This window comes from Petaurus breviceps, unplaced genomic scaffold (genome assembly GCF_028583685.1).
Source record: "Petaurus breviceps papuanus isolate PSGF00001 unplaced genomic scaffold, PetGlider_PUasm1.0 38, whole genome shotgun sequence".
Classification (NCBI taxonomy): Eukaryota; Metazoa; Chordata; class Mammalia; order Diprotodontia; family Petauridae; genus Petaurus; species Petaurus breviceps.
This window is the reverse complement of record NW_027186304.1, coordinates 103,374,639-103,383,204: the sequence shown is the minus strand read 5'-3', so window position 1 is coordinate 103,383,204 and position 8,566 is coordinate 103,374,639. Positions and strand designations below refer to the sequence as shown.

The following is an 8,566-nucleotide window of genomic DNA, read 5'->3' as shown; positions in this document are numbered from 1 at the left end:
GACAGAGAGACAAAGACAGAGAGAGACAGAGACAGAGAGACAGAGAGAGAGACAGAGAGACAAAGAGAGAGAGATGTCATTAAATATCCAGGTTGAATACTTAGTATCATTGGGTTATAAGGAATTCTTTAATGAAATTTCACAAGGCATTTAATTCCTTTTTAAACTTATTTTTCTCCATTAATATTGTCCAAGCCTGAAATTAGTAAAAATGATTCATATGGCAAATGAAACGAAAGAAAGAAGAAAATTCATTCATAAGAATGTATAGGAAATACTTGAAAAGAACCCCAGACATGTCAATTAGTGCCAAGATTTTTTTGCTTTTTGAAATCTTTTACAAGAATATTAAGCAATTGGGAAATGTCAGACACCATAATCATAGTATGTGTAAAATGGATTTTAAGACAGGGCACTGGCAATACTGCAGAAGTCATTTGGAATAATGTCCAACTGATTCTGAATTCTTAAGTTTTAAGATTCTGTGAACAAGAACCATAAAAGTCAGTGTGTTATCAAATATGCCCCCAACATCTAACCCTACTATAATGTAAAATATTCTGAGCTAGGGATCTGGTGACCATTGGTGAGGTCTTATTCCTGCCTATGCCCTTGACCTTGGGCAAGCAACCTCACTGGTCTGAGACTCCATTTTTTTCATCTGTAAAAGGAGAGAGTTATACTCTAAGGTCCTTTGGGTTCCTACATCCTAAGGTTTTAATCACTCGAAGTGCATCTTGCTGACAAAGTCATAAGACAGTTTATGTGGATTTTATAAATGCTTAGCACAAACAGAAGCTTCTTCAAGTTAAAGGGAGATCAAAAGAGTTCCATAGCTAGGTTTTCATGAGGTCAGGCGGCAGAAAGCTTCTAGAAGCTTTGAACTGAATAAAAACAGCATAGTTATTGAGGCTTCCCTGCCTTCTGAGATATTAAAATGGATAATAACAATCATAGCTAGCATTTATGTAGCGCTTTAAGGTTTTCAAAATGCTTAACAAACATAATCCTCATAACAATCCTGGGAGGTGGGAACTAGTGTTACCCCTATTTTACAGGTAAGGAAACTGAGGCTGAGAGAGGTAAGTGACTTGGTCTGGGTCACACATAGCTAGGGAGTATCTGGTTTTCCTATCTCTTAGCCCAGCACACTATCCACTGCACCATCTCACAGCCTCTAACAGCTGTGTTTCTAATCTATGTCTCTCAAGTTTCTGAGCATGCTCTATGTTCTCGTTAGATTTCAGACTCTGAGTGCCCTGCTAACACCTATTTCCATTCAGTCATTTTTTTGCTTTTTGAAGTCTCCTAGGTACCTGGCTATTTTCTATTTCATTATACTATAAGATCATTCAATCACAGAATTTTTTATAAGGGAGGGACACCAGGGGTGGGGAATCTGTGGCCTTGAAGCCACATGTGGCCCTCTAGGTCTTTGGGTGCAGCCTTTTGACTGAGTCCAAGTTTTACAGAATAAATCCTTTTATTAAGGATATTTATTCTGTGAATTTTGGATTCAGTCAAAGGACCACACTTGAAGATCTAGAGAGCCACGTGTGGCCTCAAGGCCTCGGGTTCCCCATCCCTAGTCCAAGTGAAGGTGAGGGAGGGTAGCAAAGATCTGTGTGACAGGTCAGAGAAGATAAGGGACCATTGATTGAGGGCAAAAGGAAGATTGGGAGAAGTGGTCACTCTGCTTTTGAATTCATTAGCTGTTATAGTTGACACTGTAATAAGATACCAGAAAGTATAGGCATAATAACGGACATTCTTTACACGTGATATTTAAATAACTCTGCAACATTGTCTTTTCTCTATCTCAAAGGCATCATAAGATGGAATTTAAAAGGTCTTAACATTTTGGTTAAAGTGGATTATGTGGTAGTAGTTGATGTTTCCTACTTGGTTCAACCAATAGTCATCATCAGACCCAAATTCCATTTTAAAAATAGGAAGTTTTGTGTAGATTATGACTTTATCCAGAATTTTATATTCAGATCTCTCATTAAGCCTTATTATTCTATGGTTTGATTAGAAGGTGGGAGTCAGTATTGATTATAATTATTATACTCAATAAATACTAGTTAAATATACTCAATAAATATATTCAATATAGTTGAGTTATAATATACTCAATAAATACTAGTTAAATTGAATGTTGAAATAGAAAATGTCCAATAATTTTAATGATACCACTAAATTGGTAGGCCATATCTATATGCCCACTCCTTGGAAAGTTGGACAAGTCAGAGTATAGAGCAATTTACTAGACTCTGTTATCAACCCTCCTTCTGTGAACATGTCCCTGTCTTATATGTGTTCCAACAGTCTTATGAACTTGGGATCTTTTGATGTTGGCCACAGTGTAACTTGATAGACTGTGACAACAACTCAGACACACACAGCTCCTTCCTTGAAAACAAGAATGGGAGGCAGATAGGTGGTGCAGTGACTAGAGCACCAGTCCTGGAGTCAGGAGGACCTGAGTTCAAATCCATCTTTAGGCACTTGACACTTCACTAGCTGTGTGACCTTGGGCAAGTCACTTAACCCCAATTGCCTTTCCTTCCCCCCTCCAAAAAAACCAAAACAAAAAAACCAACCAAACAAAAACAAACAAAGAAAACAAGAGTGGGAATTTATTAAGAATATATAATAACTAGATATGATAATCTTGAGGAAAGACAGATAAGCAAACCATTGTTTCAAAAATGGGAAATTATGTTTGTTAGGGACCTTGCTTGGAAAATGAGCCTTAATGACTTCTATTAAATATATGCATGTGTGTACGTATGTATATATAATATGCATAGTATATGTATGGGCATTCCAATATACAAAGCAGAACACCAAAATAGGGTTGTATATGAGACTGCAAATATCTGTTATGTATGGTTTGCTTTTCTTTTCAAATTTATAAAGTTGTGTTCGCAAAGTTGTCTTGCTTGTTGATGCTTCTGCCTGGACTCTTTCTGTTCTCTTCTCTGCCTTGATCCTCTTTCCATTTTCTTCTCTTTTTTCCTTTGTTCTTGAGTCTGGGTCTTCCTGTGTCACCCAAGCTGTAAGTGTAGTGACCACTCATGGTGATCCACATAGAAATCTTCACCTGCTCTGCTTTCCTGTCCTGGCTTAATTTGCCTTTCCTTAGGCAGCCTAGTGGGGTCCACCACACAACATTGTCTTGTTGTTTAGTTGTTTCAGTTGTGTCTGATTTTGTGTGACCCCATTTGGGGTTTCCTTGGGGAAGATATAGCAGTCATTTGCCATTTCCTTCTCCAGCTAGTTTTGCAGATGAGGGCACTGAAGCAAACAGGGTTAAGTGACTTACCTAATTCAAATCTGGAAGAGGAGTCTTCCTGACTCCAGGTGCAGCGCTCTATCTATCCATTGTACCACTTGGCTGTCCCACCTCTCTATTTTACAGATAAAGAAACTTTGGCCCAGAGAGGTTAAGTGACTTGCCCAGGGTCACACAGCTAATAAGTGTCTGAGATGGCTTTAAACTCAAGGCTTCCTGATTTCAAGTCTAGTGCCCTATTCACTATGTCATGATATCTCTTGATTCATATATCTTTGCCAGTCATGAAGGCCCTTATTCACAATTATCTTGCAATTGGCAGTTCAGTAAATTTTCATGTTTTTACCTTCCTTTTCTAAACCCACAGAAATCAAGTTATCTACTATTCAAGGACTGAAACCTGGCAGAGCCCTCTGCCATATCCTGGCCTTGCATAACATTTGTTACAAAACCTACTTTGAGAGTCACTGGCATAGACACAAAAAGGAAAGTTTCTGTCCTCAAGGAGCTTGTGATCCATATAATCTCCCAAGATACTAAACTGAGAGCTGGAAGGCACCAAGGAGCTTGTCTAGGAGTCTAACTCCTCAAGTTATCAATGAGAAAACTGAGCCCCAGAGAGGTTTAGTAACTTGCCAAGGGTCACACGAGTAGTAAGAGCCAGAACCTGGGCTCTGTTCCTCTGGTTCCAAATCCAGCATGCGTTCCAATATGGCTCCTGCCTCCCTTTACACTTCACTAAAGTAGTCTTTCCATACAGTATGTATCTGAACCTGACAACAACCATGCAATGTAAGTAGGGCCAGGAAGATCATCACCCTCGTTTGGAGAGGAGGCACCTATGACTCAGAGAGGATGGTACTTGTCCAACGTCACACAGCTAGGAAGAGGAAGACAGAGGATGAGAATCCAGGCTTTCTCTCAGTAATGTGTCACCCTAAATACCAGAAACTCGAGGTTAAAGAGCTTTCTCTTTTGATTCTAGAAAGCTGCTGTATCCAGATGATCTGAACTGATGTACTAGGACGTAATTAGCCATGTTCTGCTGCTAATGATCTATGTGACTTTGGGCAAGCTACTTGAACTTTCCAGGCCTTGGCTGCCTCATTTTAAATGAGAGGATTGAGTGAAGTGATCTCTGAAGTTCCTTCTAACTCTAACAGTCAATGATTATAAGTTCATCTTCTGGTGGATGGCTAAAACCAAGGATTCCAAGCTACTTAGTGACATAGCTCCAAACATATAGATGTTTTCAAATAGACAAATAGATAAAACCTCTTTGAATTTTTTTTCCACTTTTCATCAAGATGTGCAGAGAATGACTTTGAACCATGTTCGGAAATGACAAAGGATCTGAAGAAAACTAGACAATTAGAGTTAGGATAGCCAAATCTCAACAAAGGGGTGAAACTAAATTATATTGAGCTCTTATAATGGCAAGAAGAAATAATGTGTCACATGGAAACTCTTCATTACAACAGCTATCACTTTCTGGAAACAAACATTAATACTAATGTAACATGTCTTGTGTTTGTCTGAGCTGTTGTTCATGCTGTTCTCCTTCTTACTTGGAGTACTGTTCTTTCTCTGCCCTTCCAATCCATCCTTCAGGGTCTGTTTCAAATGTCACTAGGTTATAAACTCATTGAGGGCAGGATCATCTACTTTTAAACATCTCTGACTCTTCCATATGATCAAGTATGATGCATGGTGAGTAGGAACTTGTGTTTGTTCCTGTTGTTGTTTTTGCCTTTTGGAGGGCAATTGGGGTTAAGTGACTTGCCCAAGGTCACACGGCTATTTTTTGTGTTAAGTGTCTGAGGCCGGCTTTGAACTCAGGTCCTCCTGACTCCAGGGATGGTGCTCTATTCACTGTGCCACCTAGCCGCCACAATGTGTTTGTTGTTGTTGAGTCATTCAGTCCTGATCGACTTTGTGATCCCATTTGGGGTTTTCTTGACAAAGATACTGGAGTGGTTTGCTATTTCCTTCACCAGTTCATTTTACATATGAGGATACTGAGGCAAACAGCAGTGACTTGCCTAGGGTCACACAGTTAGTGTCTGAGGCTGGATTTTTAACTCAGGTCCCCCTGACTCTGGGCCTGGCATTCTATCCACTATACCACCTAACCACCCACATGTAGGAGCTATTCAATAAATGTTTGTTGTGTGAAAGAATGAAGGAAATAATGATGGTTACATAGAAGTAGCCTGGTATAGTAGATAATAAGCTGGACCTAGCAACAGGAAGATCTAGGTTCAAATCTTAAGTCTGATACTTATTAACTGAATGGTCCTGGGGCAAGTCACTTAATTTTTGTGTGTGTCAGGCAACTGTCTTAGACTAGTCTACTTTCTTCTGCCCCAGCCTTCCGTTCTCTGAAAAAAAAATTATAGATATTTGAATATAGTGTAGTTGCCTATAACCTGGGCCATCCTTTATAAGTATTCTAATATCTGTGATTTGCAAAGGAATGGGGATGAGGAGAGGGGAAGAGAAAAGGAAAAAACATTTATTATGGACTTACTATATGCCAGGCACTACGTACTAAGTGATTTAATAGATATTATTTGATTTTTATAGGTATTAGCTCTCTTAATGTCTTTCTAAATTGTAGGGCTTAGTCATAAAGTAAAAAAAAAAAAGTCTAGTGTGAGGCTTCAGGCTTCCCTCCTCCCCTTTACCATTTTCTTTTCTCTTTCTAATCAGATGCTTGTGTGTGTGTGTATGTGTGTGTGTGTGTGCGTGCGTGATAGTCAAACTTCACACATAGCTGTTTCCTGCTGGAGCATATTTTTTTTTTTAATTTCATCAAATATTTCACAATTACATGTAAAATGATTAACAATCATTTAAAAAAAATTTAATTCTAAGTTCTTTCCATCTCTTCTGCCCTTCCTCATTTCTTGAGAAGGCAAGCACTTTAATTTCAATTATCCATGCAAGGTCATACCAAACATATTTCCATATTAGGCATGTTGTAAAAGAAAACACAAAATAAGACAATAAAAATAAAGTTTTTTTCAAAAGTATGCTTCAATCAGCATTCAGAGTTCATCAGTTCTTTCTCTGGAAGTGGATAGTGGGTGCTGTGTAGTTTGTCTTACATCATTGTCTTGATCAGAGGAGCTAAATCCATCATATTTGATCATCTTTACAACATGTACTGTGTATAATGTTCTCCTGGTTCTGCTCACTTTATTTTGCATGAGTTCAAATAAGTCTTCCCAGGTGTTTCTGAAACCATTCTACTCTTCATTTCTTTCTTTCTTTTTTAAAAGCAATTGGGGTTAAGTAACTTGCCCAACATGACCAGTTTTTTTGTGTGGGTGTTAAGTATCTGAGGCCGGGAATCGATCCCGTGTCTCCCGACTCCAGAGCTGGCACTCTTACTCACTGCGCCACCTGGCCGCCCCTGCTCTCCACTTCTTATAGTGCAATGGCGGACCATCACAATTATGCACCACAACTTGTTTAGCTGTTTCCCAGCTGATGGGGAACAATTTCCTCAATTTCCAATTCTTTGTTACCACAAAAGAACTGCTATAAATATTTTTTATACACATAGCAACTTTTCCTTTTTTAAAAAATCTCTTTGAGATACAGATCTAGTAGTGGTATTGTTGGACCAAAGAGTATGCACAGTTGTAGCCCTTTGGACATAGTTTCAGATTGTTCACACCTCCACCAACAGTGCATTAGTGTCCCAAGTTATCCACATCCCCTCCTTGCTGTAGCATGTTGTTAACCTTTGGAAGCTCTGCAGACAACAGCAACTTCAGGCTGAATCATTTTTTTTTTCAATTTTGGAAAAGTTGCCAAGGTGTATGAGTAAGAAGAGAAAGCAAGTGGGAGGGGAGGGACACAGAGAGTGCAAATTAGGAGCGGTTACAGTGGGAGTGGCCTCGGGCCTCAGGTGAGCTAACTGGCTCTTTCTGTTCTGAAAGGCATTGCCTCAACACCCGGTTTCTCAGCTCTGTTCTTTAATTTCTTTTGCCATTTCTTTTCCCAGGATTACTGCATAGCAAGGTAAGAGGAGGGGAGGGACATGGGTGGATTTTCCTTCTTCATTTCTGAAATCTTAAAAAAAAAAAATAACTTTGAGTAGGAAGGGAGAGAAGCTTAACAAACAATGCATTGGTAAATTCTTAAGCATGTTGGTTTCCTACCCATCACTCCACGTAAGCCAGGCAGTCTTACTTTTCCCACTGTGAAATGGGAGAACTGCTTCTGGGATAGAAATCAGATTGAGCCAGACAAGGCAGAAACACATAGAGATAATCTCTTCAGGTAGATGACCACTGATTCCTGAAGGAAAAAGTGGTTTGCCCAGTATCCTAATTATGTTCTCTGAGACGACTTTAGAATTTAGATTGTTGGTCTTCCATCCATTTTGGTAAAGACTTCTTTTTTCTTATCTGTTTCAGAAAGGGTGTGTATAGCTAAAAGTAAGCTAGTTTTTTTTTTTTTTAATTTCTTCATTTGCTAATTACAAGGGAAACACTGGAATGACTGGTTCACTCTTATTGGCAAGTACTGCTTAACTGGGATTTAAACTTATTAATATAATACACTTGTATCCTAAATATGGGGGGGAAATCAGAATAAGACTTGTAGTGCATGGGTAGATAATTTATGGAAGCTTAATATTGACATTATTAATACTTTATAATACCCAACTAACATTTACATATTGCTTTAAAGTTTGCAAAATGCTTTGCCTGCATTATTTGATATATGATTTTTTTTTCTTTTTGGAGGGGGGAAGGCAGGGCAATTGGGGTTAAGTGACTTGCCCAAGGTCACATAGCTAGTAAGTGTTAAGTGTCTGAGGCTGGATTTGGACTCAGGTCCTCCTGACTCCAGGACTGGTGCTCTATCCACTGTGCCACTTGGCTGCCCCTGCCTACATTATTTGACCTCATTTCTGGGAAAACGTGTACTAGAAAAAGATTAGAAAATTGTGGGATTCATGGAAAAAGTCTGTGAGCTGCACATGTGAAAGGAGTATTCATGCTAGTGAAGTCACAGATACACCAAAGTACCAAAATTTAGTGTGTCAGTCATATGAATTTTTTTAACTCGATGAATTAAGTCATTAATTCAGGGTCAGTAAAAGTATATTATTTTCACTTGGTTTCTTTCAGAAAACATAAGATTAGATCTAGATCTGGAAGGGACCTTAAAGGCGATGTAGTCCAACCTTCTCATTTTACAGATGAGGAAACTGTGGCCCCTGAGGAAGATATGTGATTTGTCCAAGGT

The 8,566-nt window shown here is 38.9% G+C and overlaps 2 protein-coding genes across 2 annotated transcripts in view; both read left to right on the top strand.

Annotated features, from left to right (window-relative positions):
- LOC138170728 (serpin B4-like) overlaps positions 1-8,566 on the top strand; it is a 427,261-nt gene that overhangs the window by 206,493 nt on the left and 212,202 nt on the right. The gene's annotated exons all lie outside the window — the stretch shown is intronic.
- Positions 7,234-8,566, top strand: part of SERPINB5 (serpin family B member 5) — a 34,831-nt gene continuing 33,498 nt past the window's right edge. The window contains exon 1 of the mRNA XM_069100236.1: positions 7,234-7,330. The gene's annotated coding sequence lies outside the window, so the exon portion shown is untranslated. The remainder of the gene's footprint in view (positions 7,331-8,566) is intronic.